The sequence below is a fragment of the Anoplolepis gracilipes genome, chromosome 3 (genome assembly GCF_047496725.1).
Source record: "Anoplolepis gracilipes chromosome 3, ASM4749672v1, whole genome shotgun sequence".
In the NCBI taxonomy this organism is placed as follows: domain Eukaryota; kingdom Metazoa; phylum Arthropoda; class Insecta; order Hymenoptera; family Formicidae; genus Anoplolepis; species Anoplolepis gracilipes.
Window position 1 is genome coordinate 712898 of NC_132972.1, and position 15617 is coordinate 728514.

Here is a 15617-nt window from a genome sequence, read left to right on the forward strand (position 1 = left end):
TCGATGAATGTTACGTGAGTTAACAATTATATGGATAATCTATCCGTTGTATCTATTGAATTGAGAGTCTTCAATGACATCATTATTTTAATTTAAAAAATTTCGCACCTTCATTTTTTACGAATTTTATTGACAAGAATATCGAGACAAATTGTGATGCAAGAAGAGAATAAAAATATGTACCGATACCTTGGAACATGAGTAATCAATGTCATTGTGACTTGAAAGTAAAAGGTCGAACGTCCTACATACGCGCGTGTAACACATTTCCCTCTGTCTCTATTTTTTATAATATAATTACAGAAATAAATTTAGACACTCTCTTGTTATCGAGCGATTATGGCTAAAAGAATATAATCAACTCCACTTTAAAGAATAAATATCATATACACGCATATATATATATATATATATATATATATATATATATATATATATCAAATATTTTTTTTATTAAATATTATTTAATTTATTGATTTATATGTGATTAAAAAGAACTCATAAAGCTAAGAATATAATTTTCAAATGCAAATACAATTTATTTTACAATGCTACAAATTGACATCTATAAATGTAATTATTTTCGCATTTTTTGAATATGTATCGCAAATTTCTATAACGATGCTGAAAATACATCTCTTCATCGCCGATCAAATTAAGTAATCAACCAGACCGAGAGCTGAGTTTGATGCTTGAATAATTTGCTAAATATGGAAACAAAATTCAAATCAATAGCTTTAATCCCTTATTCATTTAAAAAGAATAAAAAACTTTAGTCAAAATTATTTACATATAACTCTTGTCAAAAAAAAATTAAATTAAAGAAATAACCACTTTGAATTATTTTACTCGGAAAAAAAAAAAAGTACAAGTACAGTTTTTAAACCTATCCATGTTTAAAAAACAAATATAAAAATGTAATTTCCATATATGAAATCTCTCTTTCCGTTGATTATTAATTTTCCTACACAATCCTGATAATCCTGAATATATTACTGCGGTGCGAATTGATCCTACTATTGTTATCGTAACAAAAGACACAACATTAAAAGCATCTCAATCTTCTACAAATTTTTTAGCTACTACTTAAACAACAATGTTGGTTCATATATTTATATATTAATAATAAAAAACATAAAAAGCGTTCTATCAAGAAAGATGTATAATATCGAGAAATTAATCTCGAAAGTTAAATACGTTGTAGCATCCTCAAACTATCGTGATTTTCTATAATGATCTCTGGGAGACATTTAGAAACTCACTTAAATGGATTATAACGCCTGGTTGTGGATAGAAATAAATCAGAGCCGTATAACCGCTGTCGCTCATGCGAATATAGATAGAAAAAGCGAGATTTCACCAAGGCTTTTCTCTACTTTTCGCGATGCACGCGCGTAATTGTTTTCTACAGAGCAATATGCAACACATATACGATGCGTCGACATGCACGTGTCAGTGTCGCCATGTGATATTTTTTGTCACGCACAGGATAGTGAAATTCGTTAGTTACGCTAAAAGAAATAGTTATACGTGACAAGTTTTTGACAGTAAACACATAGAAAGTTTCTGATTGACAAGAACAAGTAAGATTGTGGAAAAAGATAAATAAAAATACGAAAGTTCTCAACAAAGAAATAAAGGTACAAAAGTACAAAAAAGTCCTGAAATAATTATAAACGATCGATCAAGATTGAAAGATTAAATAATGTATCTTTTCTGTTACTTCGAGACGTTAAAAAGTGAAACTTAGAGTTTGATTGATTTATCTTTGTCATTAGAATGTTAATATTTCGGCAAATAATTGCAAACTTGAGCACTCATTTTAAAATAATTGAATGTTTATTTGTTTCTGTTTTATTTTTGCTTCTTTAATGATTTAATTTTATACTCTACACAATATTTCTTTTTGTTTTAATCAATTTCTATTTTTTCCAAAGCCAATTGCGCGTGTTACTAGCAAACAATTAGAAAATGATAAAAATAAATCTAAAAAGTAGAATATTATTCAGAAAATTGCAATCTAGTAACTTTAAAGGACTCATTAAAAAAAAAGAGAGATAAAATCTCATGATTTTTAATTTCTTCTACAGATAATTGAGCATAACCTTGATGAGACGGAAGTAAATAAGGAAATAGCATAATCGATTTGAAAGTATACGGAATTTGCAAGAGCAATTTCATTGTCAGCAATTTGCGATCGTTAAAACAACCTTAATAAAAACATGATTATAATATGTTACTCATACGTCCACCGTGTAAAAAAAAAAAAAAAAAAAAAAAAAAACAGATAATGTCAAGATTTCAAGGCAATTCCAAGGCAATTCAAGACGAGTCGTACAAAACGGATGAAACGGGTGTTCCAGATCCAACCAGTACATTCCATCACATAAACTGGTACAAGAAAATGCAAGCACTATTTCCACGAGTATAACGGTCATCAAATATTCCGTTACTTTTCGCAATTGTTCGTATCTCGTTTTCCTTTTAAATAAAATCTTATTAAAACTTTAATTCTCAAACACAAAATTAAAACCTCAATTGACAACAATTAATAACTTTAATAATCAATAATGCTCTTTAATGTAGGTAATCTTAGATAGAATTTGGTAAATTTCATTTTTATTTGTTTCACAATAGAACACAAACTTAATGAAAATATATAACACTTATATATAACATATACATATAAATAATATATAAATAATAAAAATCGTGAGATTTTCAAATGTTTAGTTTATACTCAATATTGTGCAAAATCAATCGTTTGTACAAAACACGAGTTCGACATAAAAATATAAATAAATAAAAAACATAACTTAGAAAAAATAAAATTTTTCACGAAGAATTTCTATTATTAATTTTAGATTCAATCATACATACACACATGACATACGTACGATTTGGTAACGTTGCGTTTGTCATTCATTTTACTCAGCCGCAAAAAAAGGTGCCGACGGAGACGAAATAAGAAACAACGGTCAACAATCGATTGAAATGTGACGCTTTCACGTCGTGAAAATATCACGGTTAATATTAATATTCTTCTACGCTAAATGAAACATGATTCATTTGATTACACAGTAAGTGTATTTGTCTTTCAAAATAAAATCCGCCCTTCGGCAGAGACACAAAATACTTGTACCGTTTCCTGTGGAGAAATAATAGTACAAGTTTCTTTCACATGTAAAGGGCGAGTTCCTAGGGCACGATTAAAAATACTTTAATTACGTAATCGTCCCGCCGCCATAGCGTACATACAGTCCACCGAGGCGTGAGAACTCGTGAGCTCATCGATATAAAAATACGAACTTTTACAGAATCACAAAGAAATAATAGAGGTCGGAGCGTGTGGAGAGTTCTATGATGCAGGACGCGGCACGTTTCATGCTAATTATGCTCGGCGTTAGTAGGTAAAAGGCTGCTGCACTGGTGTGCCAACGGAGGCCACCATGCTCCTAAGCAGGATAGTAACAGTACCGTGGTAGGCGTATAGTCGTCGCGAGATAGCATGTACACACTATAAAATACCAGCCATGGCTTCGGAACCAATCGGCCGTTTCGGTGCACCTCGCTGCGCATTTTGCTTTGTACGGTGCACAATGCTCCCGTTGTCGCGACACACAGTAGATAGAGATGGCTGTCTCTTCAGAATCTTATGAATTACCGCATACGTAAAAGGAAAATTTCGAAAAGATAAAAAAACAAACGATATATGCGATTTTATTATTTACTAGGTATACGTACGACGTTTTTTTCAAAATACGATTCTTTTCACGCGAATAATATACTTGTACAAGATAAAAATTGATTATGGAAAAAATGATGTTTATAACTCATGGAAACGTATGTCGATGGCCGCTCGTTCACAGTCAATCGTAAAGAGAGAGTCGCAGACTATGGTAATTTAATTTGTACACAAACTTTCTCCAGTTGTAACTGTATTCACACTCTCTTTGTAAGCACCATAAAAAACATAACTATTAGATGAGATATTCTTTGCGAAATTTGAAAAATTTTTAAGTCCAAACTCAACAAGGCTTAGGGCTCTCAACCATGAGAATAAACTCTTACGAAGAAATAAAGAAGGGAATTAAAAATTAATGATTCCAATTTACATCAGAATTTAATGCTCGAGTGCTCTCTTTGAAGAAACCTCGTTAAAAAACCATTCAAGTTTTCAGCTGAAAACATGTGCTAGCGATTTTAATTCATTTTATTTTCTTCCTCTTGCGATAGAGTTAGAAAGGAAAATGACCTCACAAATGCGCATAATAAGGATACGACGCAATGGGAAGAGAGAAATACCCTCGGACTCATATATATTAAAAAACTTTTCGTTTCTACGTCTCACTGAACTTTGTTCCCTGCTCGTTTTCAGCCGCATTCAGCACAAATTGAGAAAAACTTTAGTGTGCGATTTTTTTTGCGACGCATACCAGATGTCGTGTAATTATCGGCGCCGAAAAACAAGATTGCATTTTTCATAAAATTTCAAGCGGTGGAACTTTATTAAGCGAGAAATGTTAATTAAAATAATAACTTGTAAAAATTATTATTAACAAATAATAAAATATTATATTTCAACAACTATGACAATTTGGAATTTTTAAAACTTTTAAAATATCAGTTTGTTATAGAACATTTTTAGACAAAAAATTATATATGACAGATATAATTTTTTTTATAAAAGAATTTCTTGCTTTCTTTAAATGCTTGAGACGTATATATATATATATATATATATATATATATATATATACTTGTTAAGTACATTTATACTTGTTAAGTACATTTTAATTATAGTTTAATCCACTTCGAGAAAGGTTAGAATAAGATTCAATAAAGTTCAAATAAAGACTTGAAGTCTTCCTATCAAGATTTATTCGACACCCTGTGTATACGAGATGCGGAAAACGAATCGGAGGAAACTCGTGTCGCTCCTTTTCTCAAGGGAATGGCAACGTACTATCGATCGTACTTGCGTTGAGAAAAACATCGTGTTTCGACACGTACAAAAATTCAAGGTTTTAACTTACAGTTAAATGATATTAGCTTCATTCAATCTATTACATCGAAATTGATTGCAAAATTTTCAAATACCGTTGTCGATAGATTTTCGCTAGAAAAATGTTAACATATTGCAAATTTCTATTATTTATTTTTGCTTATTAACAAATTATTTGCATTGAATTCTAAAAATATAATTAAATTAAATTAAAATAGATTTTATCAAACAATATCAATATTACAGTAATAGGTCGAAAATATAAATTTTATTTTTAAATGCTCTGATATATAAAAACTAAAATATTAAACGATGTAAATATCAAGTGCTGTTAAAAAATCATAATCTGCAAAGTCTACCGATACAAAATAAATGGTAGAATCTTCGTAAAGGATAATATCGCTGTCGAGAACTGTAATATACGTTAGAAAGCACTATGGCACACCTTCTGGGATTTATAGCGCAACCAGAAAATTCTTCAACAAACAACACCATTGTTTGATTAAATAATAATCTCGATTGCCGTTGTCGATTCGCGAATGTTTTCAGCACTCGAAAGAAAGGGCGAAGGGTGCTTCACAGCATAAGTACGCAAACATTTCATTGAACTAAAGTCCCAGCATTCCTAAAGAGAGGAACGAACAATCGGTACACGCACAAATGGATACGTGCCACTCAAAACAATAGTCGAAAAACTTTCCACGGGCTTTTTTACCTCGTTGCGTAACGGACATTTTGCACAATAATGGACGAGAGGATTCGCGTTTTGCATACACGTGGCACGTGGCACGCGTGCCACAATGCACCGGGCCGAAGCTGCAACGACACGTGTCGTGTGTCATAAGCACGCGGTGAGTGTATCAGCCATGGAATCGTCGAGATCGTTGAACGTAATGAATATCCGGTCTCATCGCTCGTCCATCGGCCATCTGGGTCTCGATATCATCCAAGCTATTTTAAATATAAACTCGCAAAATGAGAGAAAACCGAATAACGCACTATCCATTACATTTTTCAGCTTAAGTATCCTTCTTCTTCTTGCATTTGTGACTAAATTATTCATTAAAAAAATATTGAAATATATATATCTATGTATGTGTATATTCTGTACCCAATAATTATATCCGTTATATCTTATTAATCAAAATTGCTTTACATGAGGAACAGGTGAATTCCGTTATCTACTTATGCAAGTATTTCTCTAGTGCGGTTAAAGTCAATTTCACGGAAGATTGCAAAGTGCTCCAAACAGAACGCCGTCCGACGTGTAGCATTTCAGTATTATTATTCCGAGTCTACAATTTGTTCGCATTATTTTGTTTGAACGCGCGATATCTTTGCTCAATATTGCTGCCAACTTTCGCAGTGATTTAATCACCGTACTTTACGATTTTTGAAAAAAAAAAAAAAAAAAAAAAAAAAAAATTGGAAAATGACAAGCGCCCGACTTCGCAATAATTAGCAAGTGCGAATCACACACGCGAGTAGCTATATGTTTGTCGACAAATAGAGAAATATTATACGTATGGCGTATTATGACACGTTGTCCGTATATCAGTCTAGAAATGTCATTCAAATCTCGAATGTGGCATTTAATCGATAACATCAATACGATAAATTACTGCAATTAATTCAACGGGACATATGACGTAGAAGCATTAAACAATATTATGAGACATACATAACGGATTGTTTTCCATAATTAAGAGATCCACCAATAGATGTAACTATTCGAATTTTCCTCCTTTTAGTTTATTACTCTATTTATTATTCTATCTCTCGCGGATACTTATAATAAAAATATAGTTATACATAGTTATACATAGTTCAAGCGTACAAAGTCCTGTGCGAAATAGTAGCATTACCGCAAACATTTTAACAATCTAAAAGTAAATTAAAAAGCCGAGGAAATTTCCGGGAAGATGTAGTATAGCGAGCAACTTTTTGTAACAAATATTATTATAGTTTTGTTAATATTGCGAGTCATAAAGTGTTAATAAAACAACTTTTACTTATCGATAATTAAATTATAATGTGATAATAATGATCTAAATTTTTTTTTTTTTTTTTTCAGAAAAACAAGTTAAAAAATAATAATAAATTTTAGAAATATTGTCATAGTGCAAAGCTTAGACTATTAAACTAAATTTTTAGTTTGTTTTATTTACTTGACTACTTATTTATATTATTTCATACTGTTAAAAATGCAAAGACGATTAATTATGTAAATTAATTTTATTATCGTATTAAAGTGACATACAAGGCCACCAGATGTTCAATTCTTTTTAGTATCATGGATTCACCAATTTCTTATACTACATATCTTCAAAACAGTAATCTTCTCTTATGTGTATATGTATATCTTTCAAACAGACTTTACCAATCAAAGTTCGAAGCTTCCGCGAAGCGAAAAGTAAAGCGGATGCGGATAAACTCGTGAAATTAGAACCTTAGAAGATATCGTTCTTCGAAGAGCATGCTTATGGAATGCACTCGATAACCTTGGCTCGTAAGACGGGTTTAAGTTGCGCGCGAGATTGCGTTCTACTTAAGATGAAGTCTCAAGTACTTTCTGCAAAATCGTTTTCTCGCTATAAATCTTATTTTTGAAAAAAAAAAAAAAAAAACATTTTATTAAAAATATGCACCGTATATATTTTTAATATTTAAATAATTGTGCGTAGGATTCAAAAAATGAATTTAAAAAATTTAATTATTCTTCTCATATTACTCTCTATTTCAATCTAATTTTTAATGAATTATATAATTTTAAAAAGAGAAAATTTTAAAGAGAATATGAACATAAAATTCCTGAAAATTTACTCGACCGTTTAAATTCTAAAAAAAAGAAGTTCTCTGCTGCCTTTCACCACTATATTATTAACGCGCCGCTAAAGAAATCAGATAAAAACGTTTTCGTGATTTATCACGCACTTTAAGCTGTGTTAAAAGATTAAAAAAACTATAATTTCAAACAGACAGAAAAAATATAGTATTTTCATTAAATTTATATTCAAATTTAAGAATGCATCAGAAAATAACAATTCTGTACGCAGAATAGTAATATCAAGTCATATCTGCTATTAAATTATGATTATTTTATCAGCAACATATAAATCCACGAGCAATCATTAAAAATTTTTAAAAAATAATAATGCAAATGACAAAGGACAAATTTTTTTTATGAATAATGACTATGAATCGAATTTTGTTATAATTTAAAGTCCAATAATAGCCATTTAATTTGGCTTGAAAACCAAAACTATTAAACGTCTCACGTGTCACTAAAACAAAATATCCTCCGATTTCGTATCTACATGTCTACGAACTCTCTGACATATCGTGAGCAATAAAGCCACCGCTATTATTAGATCATTCAGAGAGAACCTTGTTATTTTTTTCGATACAAAGATCGTAGTTATCGATTTTATGTTGTGTTCATATCAACCCTGAACCATCGCTCAGATTGGAAGTCGGTCAATACAGATACTGACGTAAGACCTCAGAACTATGCATCATGAAAGGAGCATTAGGCAAACGAAATCTTAATCAGAAAATCTCAAAGCATGATTGTTCCATCGATTCATCTTTACGATTATCTTTACAAACAATTTTTACGTTTAATTGTAAAATACTAAATAAACTGTATAAATTATTTTAATTTTAATATAGAATTCTAATTAGAATTTTAAATTTTCATAAAACGATCGACTAAATTCATTCATTGAAAATTTTCTAACTAAATATAAAAATGTGTGAAATAATCTATATATAATTATAATTTTTCATCTAATCTCGAAAATTGCAAAAATAAAAACTTATAAAAATGAAAAATATTATCTAAGACAAAGAACATTTTATGTTCTTCTCCTTTCATGCAAATGCCATCAAGATCATACGTCATTATCATTTATTAAGCTCATAATTAATGCGAAAACTGTAGGAGGTATATTAATCTCACAGATAGAGAGCTATCAAATATAGAGCGACTTGTATTCGACCTCGAGTATCAGCCAACAAAGGAAAGAGTGACAATAGAAAATCGTGCCCGATGTAACATTCATTATACAACAATACATTACAATGACAACAATGATAACTATTGTAAGTCGATTGATTGTTTCACGAGAACCAATTATTACCTTAACTGAAAGGCGCTACACAGAGACAAGATATATCAAGTTTTGTAAAAAAAAATACAGATATAATCATTGTTTTAATCAAATATTAAATATAATTAATTTTTTCATATAAATTTAATTTTCTATTGCTGCCAACCTACAGTGTTTTTTATTATAGTTGATTTTAAAAATTTCTCGTTAAAAATCTTCAAACATGTAAATTTTTTGTGATAAAAATTGCTTGTAGTTTGCACTTATTTATAACATATTGTGTGTGTATCAATATATATATGTACATATATATATATATATATAAATACACACACACACACACACACACACACACACACACACACACACACACACACACACACACACACACACACACACACACACACACACACAATGTATAGATTTATATCCTAAACCATCTCTTTTTCCTCTTTTTTTTTTGTTTGATGTCATGACGAAACAGCTGGATAAAGCGCGACTTATTCATTCGGCTAACGGAAAATCAATATATTACTCTGTAAACACACTATCAAAAGGTTCACCGGAAGTTTGTGACAACAAAACGTTAGCAAGAGAAGAGTCACTTTCCACATAAAGTCATGAGTAAAATATCTGGTTATAAAAACGTAGAAACCTTTAATAAAACGCTTTTATACCACGACAAAGATAAAATACATCGCATGGAAATAAAAATGTAATCAGATATAGCCATCTGAGATCAAATTTATATCTGCTATTTTAAAATCGTTCCACTTTCATGCCAAAAATGTTAGATGTCAAAAGATTAATGAAGAAATGTCTTTTCGTGACAATTATTCATTCAATAATATGTTTATTATAATGGCATGAGATAAATTTATAAGCGTATGTAACATTAAATAAATGTAACATTTGTACTCACAAATCACACACTCCGCGTGTATCACGAGTATCATGTATTTTATTTCTAAAAATTAGAGATAAAAAATACAGATTAAAAAATAAATATTATTTAATAAGATTATTTTCACGTTCTTAGTTGTACACACACATATACACACGCACACGCACACACACACACACACACACATATATACGTATGCAATTAGCTTAAAAAGTTTAAGGAATAGTGCAATATTATACACATTAAATTTTTCCTTCCATCTGTATAGATAATTAATCTTACTCTACATATTTTATTTATTTATAAAAAGATGTTATATGCATACACATATAATGAATAAATAATATATATAGAGCAAGATTAAATCTATAATTTATATTTAATCCAATTTGTATCAAATTCTACTTACAGGGAATCTTAAAAGTTACATTTTAATTAATATCTATGCTTACTCCAAATCTCTTTTGTTACAACGCGACACTTTTCAATACATTCTGCCTATTTAAGTTATTTATTTGTTTTATTTTATATTAAATTATATTAATTTATTTTATTTATATTAATTCCATTCAAATTCCCCTATAATACTCGAATAATACATTCGTTTATATGTGATATCGTTAGGTTTTACTATTTAATGGATTTTGCATGAGATGAGTCTTCATTATGACAAATGTAATTCTAGGATTCCCTTGCTTTAGAAATTCGTTTTGATCCACGAAACGTGACTCTCAATCGATGCCGTTCTCTCGAATATATGATAAACCTGGCGTAATGCGATATACTCGCTGTTTACCAAGGGGAAGTAAAACGTGACGCAGAATATTGACGATTTCGTGTCACGTGTACGCACGCGTGACGCGGCTACGAAACAATTCCCATCCGAAAGCCAACCCCAATCGATAGAAATATATCGCAGCTCAACCCTTGATTGTTATCCCATCATCCCGCTGTGCGTAGATCAAAGCCGCTCGACCAGACAGAGGATATCAAATTATTTCACCAAAATTCCAGTCCATCCCCATATTCATCTCTATATCGCTGATCGAATTCATTACGATATAATTAGCAGCAGCTTAATGCCTGAATTTGCAACCACATAATCCTCGGGTAATTTACAAGATGCGGAAACGCCTCCAAGATCATTGAACTCTTAATTTCTAAATTTATTCATCGAGACATGAAACAGTTTGTCCATTGAAATGTTACTTTTTCATTACCATACTGAAATTTTTTAAATGCATATCAACAAGTATTTCAATATAATAAATGACTCACTTTATATTTCATAAATTTTTAGTTACATATTACATTTCGCGATACAATTAAAATTGGAAAATTTTAAATTTTGAAACAACAGCATGATTTATAGCTATGTAGCGTTTAAATAACAAATTATTATTTCAATATACGAAACCTCTTTGTCACTTGTTAATTACTTTCCCAAACGCTAGATAACATCTATGATTTCACCAATTAAATAACAATGCTTAAATAATCGACAATATAAACTTGAATCGCGTGTTAATATTTCAAACATTTTTTGCACATTAATTGGACAACGTACTTGTTTAAATATTTATAAATAAATAATAGAAACAATTTTACTTCAACATACATTTTGCAAATCATGATCCCAAATATAAAAATGCATTATGTGCCTATCACGTTTATCCGTGCAGTTTTAATAACGCATTATTCCCGCGCAAAACGCGTGCAAAACGATTCGTTAAGAATGATTTAAAGTTTCTCACCGGTCATCCTGCGTGACAGTAATGTCGGGCGGGGGCGGAGGGGGCGAGGCACCGTCTGTAGCATCCAGCTTGCCGGCTTTTTACTGCGCTGTTTGGCTTCTTTTGACAGGTAAAGAGAGCGAGAGAGAGAGAGAGAGAGAGAGAGAAGTGATGCACGACCCGAAGCGCGATACACACGTCGAGTAGCGACTCACGACTTTTCACTCGTGTTTTCACGCCAGCGACATCGCCGTCAACGTTGACCCCGTTGAAATCTTACGCTTCTTATCGATCACTCTAGTGATCAAATCGCGTTTGTACACACCACGAGCAATGACCTCGGTATCTCGCTGCACATCAGCGATTGTATTCTCTATTCTTCTGCTCGGATCTTATCTTTCTTGATTCGAAAGGATAGCGTTAAAATATCCACCTGCTTCTTTCCGTATGCTTCCTCGTCTGTCTGCTTAAGCCCGTTCGACTGTTGATTCGCGCCGCGAAGATGGAAATTACAACGATATCCCGCGATCAACGATTAATTCTCCGGGACCTCGTAGACTTTTGAAAAATTTCTATCGTGACCCACTTCGCAGAGATTTCTCTCCTCTTTGCGATCCTCCCGCGTTAATCCTCTCTCGAGTCTCTCGTTGTCGAATTGAGCGCGATTTCGTAAGATACTTAGAATTCACGGGACCGCGAACGAGCACCCAGTCTCGTCGTAATATTCGTCGGAAAACCGTTATTCCCGCGCTATTAGATTTATTGCCAGAGAGTAGATTAGATTTACTACCAGAACCGCCGTCACGTTATGTGCGAACCTAAGCTCTGGTGAAAGCGAACAACCAGAGAGGGTTATCGCACAGAGCGAGCGAACACCGAAAGAGCTCTCAGCTACGCTCGTCTCTTGTAAATGCGGTCGCTCTCCTCCTGCGCCGAATAGCAAAATAATTCGCGAGGTACTCTCGTCGATATTCACTAAATAGCAGTTATTATCCCTCTTATTGTCTCTCCAGGTGTACTAATCTTCGTAAAAACTGTGGCCGTTCTGCGCAATAGTCCAAAATATTTGTCCACCGCTTTGATAGACGCAGGAAGCGATGGCTCGCAGGAAAATTCCTTGGCAAATCGATTATTTTTCGTAAATGTGATGTAACCTTCTAAGCTTCGTTAAATGCTGTCCGTCTAAATTCGTCGATCTAAACTAAGACGAGTTAATTCGCACGAAAGTCGTACGGCAGGTTCGGTTATTTTTAACCGCGGCACCTCGTGAACTCCTGTCAAGTTTTTACAGTGACCCACTTGGCGATAAAAAGAGACTCTTCTTAGCGATTTTCTCGCTGATGTTTCCTTAATTCCCTCGGGAATTGCGCGTGATTAGATTCAATGCACTCTCGCTCGACTATCGTTGCATAAACGCGCGGGTCACTGCACGCTGCACACGCTTTCGGCGTGCGTGCAAAGAGATGAAGTGCACGTAGCGCAAAACGAGTTTCAGGCGAGTCGCTCCATCATCCACGCGCCGCTTTTCAACGGCTGCCTTCGGCAATCACGGAAATGCTCTCTTCAACGAAATCCTGGTAAAGTTAGCTCTGCCTCTGGTGATGCGTCCGTTTTGCGATAATAAAAGAATCTTCGGGCAAGTAAAAAATGATGTTTTGACGAGTGTTAAAATCAAATTGGACGATGACAATGGGATTAATTTTTAATAAAGGTTTTAATAAAGGCTTTCCCTTTGAAAATCATATATGTATGCCGCCTGCGTGTAGATTAGCGTACAAAAGAGTTCAAAGAATGCTCTTCACAATTTCAATTCAACAATGCGATCTCTGTAAAGCTGGATGTATTCAGCGATGACTTTCTCCTTCGTGATGGCAATAAAATTGTAATCGTGAGCTGTGGATTGAAGATAATTCCCAGCATAGGATCTTCTTAAACAAATGTCATCCGCTCATGCTACTCAACCTGTAGAAGATGCTGAATATATTCTTGTTTATTGCTCAAGGGTACCGTTAAAACTGTGTATATTATGTTCGTTAAAAACTTTAGCAACGAAAGAAATAAAAAGAATTTCCGAACAGAAATATGTTCCCTTTCTCTTAATCGAATCTCGAATATCTTTAATTCCAAGGTCTCATATATAGGTATCTCACGTTAATCGGTTAACGTTCTTGATGGAAATTACGCGTGCTGCGCAACAACGTACACACGATAACCGTTTCGTCTCCTCGAGCGCGATTACGTCACTTGTACGGATGGGAAACGAGATTACATCCGGTTTACGAGCCGGGAAGCGCGAGGATTTACGAGGATTCGCGCGAACGTATTAAAGGTGTCACTTTTGTCGAGCGGGTAAAATAAGGGCGAGGAAAAAAAATGGATCGATATCGATCAGACCGCGTTGCACCAGCGATCCGCGAATCGATCTTTGGTGCACGTCTCGCTTCGTTCCGATACTGGTACCACTTGACGAATGACAATCCCGATACCGTCCATCGCGCAGCTCCGAGTTTCTCTGTGGTCTCGATTTATACACGATGCGCCTGTATCCCTCCAGAGAGTGTAATCCTCCGGACGCGAGACTCCAGACTGGAAATCGCGAGATCGGAATGCGATTCGCGGGTGCAGTCGCTATTAATCGCAACGCTCGCCGACCGTCACGGAACACTCGACAAGACTGGAGGTTCCCTCGATAGGTGAGGCCGACCTCTCTCTTTCTCTCTCTTTCTCTATCTCTCTCGCGCGCACGTTGGCCAGGGGCGTACTCGGTACACGTGAACCAAGAAATTTTCCTCCGTAAAGAGTCGTGAATGATTACAGGATGTAGATGTGACACATGTAGCAAATTATTGAACAACGCATCGCGAATACTTTTTGTAAAATACGAGCCATTTAAAAATCGTATAAATATCAGCCATTTCAAATATAATGTTTTATAAATATGTAAATATTTTGCATAATCAAATATTTTTTAGAAACAAATACACACACACATAATATATGTGTTTACTCTGTCAACAGCAACAATTATGTAATAGTGATAAAATAAAAGAATCATAGTTTATGTTTTAAGCTTATTAATTCATATTATACAATACATGTCCGAAATGAACTGAAATTTTTCGAGACATAGTATCGCATTTTTTACGTTTTATTTCCATTTTCTTTTTTGTTCCAATTTGAAAAATTAGAAACAAAATGTCTCGCTCGATCATGTTTAAATTATTTTGTATGTCATATTCGAAAATTAAATTATCAAATTAACAAGTAAGTATATATATGAGTGAAATGAAAATAATAGATACAATTGTTAAATGACTAAATTATTATGATATATTATTGATTGAAATATATATTATTAAATCACGTTTAGTTTTGTGATAATATACTAATTAAAATTGCGTCGATTAAAATGGTGTAAGTCAATGCATTATTAAGTTTTTCATACTATATGTTTATGGTATGTTGATTATTCCAATAAATTCTTCCTAAAAATATATAATATACGGACAACGAAATAATATTAATAATAATTGGATCGCTACATTAAAATTTCTAATATGCATTGTGCGACGCAGTTTATTCTAAGTAACGTGCGCCAATTAAAATTGCGTCGATGCTATATTATAGTGATCGCATTACGTGTTGTTTTTATATCAGGTGACTGTTTCGAATTGCGTTGATGTGACGTTAGTGTAAGCTATACTTTATTTGAGCGATACTGGATTTGACAAGCAAATCATAATGTTTTAGACAGTCAGTGATAACAAAAAAGTTAAGTGCAATTAAACCTGAATAAAACCTAAAATCTAAAATCAAAATTAAGAAAAGTTTATATATAAAATATTTTTTCATTATAATTATCG

The 15617-nt window shown here is 32.8% G+C and overlaps 1 protein-coding gene across 4 annotated transcripts in view; it reads right to left on the reverse strand.

Annotated features, from left to right (window-relative positions):
- LOC140664139 (rap guanine nucleotide exchange factor 2) overlaps positions 1-15617 on the reverse strand; it is a 116754-nt gene that overhangs the window by 63467 nt on the left and 37670 nt on the right. The window contains exon 1 of one of the 4 annotated variants that reach the window (XM_072888935.1): positions 11776-14903. The exons of the other annotated variants lie outside the window; for them this stretch is intronic. The gene's annotated coding sequence lies outside the window, so the exon portion shown is untranslated. Of the gene's footprint in view, positions 1-11775; positions 14904-15617 lie in introns of those variants that run through there. 4 annotated transcript variants of the gene reach the window in all.